The sequence below is a fragment of the Anneissia japonica genome, unplaced genomic scaffold, assembly GCF_011630105.1.
Source record: "Anneissia japonica isolate Jap-2015-1 unplaced genomic scaffold, ASM1163010v1 scaffold284947_len354889_cov159, whole genome shotgun sequence".
In the NCBI taxonomy this organism is placed as follows: domain Eukaryota; kingdom Metazoa; phylum Echinodermata; class Crinoidea; order Comatulida; family Comatulidae; genus Anneissia; species Anneissia japonica.
Window position 1 is genome coordinate 146414 of NW_022746767.1, and position 369 is coordinate 146782.

Genomic DNA, 369 nt, shown 5'->3' on the forward strand with positions numbered 1-369 from the left:
CATTTAATAGGAATAATCTAGACCTATTTTAAAGACTTAAGGAACAAATTTAGATGTAGGAAAAATTTGGTCCGGGGCAAAAATCAGTCCGGCGGACTTACCGGTACGTCCGCAATTGATTTTGACGGAAAGAACATTCCTAAGCTTTTACAGATGTGCATATCCTTATCTAGCCAATCACAATGATGCCCATAGCTGAAGCCTGAATTTGCATACATCACCCTATATAACAGTTTAAGATCGGAATGTACAGTACAGCATTTGGGTTTAGTATATAGTAGAGCCTTCGCGCAAGTGAACATAGAAATACAGTAACAATAAGGAAAGGCTAAGCTATGTACACAGATATATACTAGTTATATCTTTAAT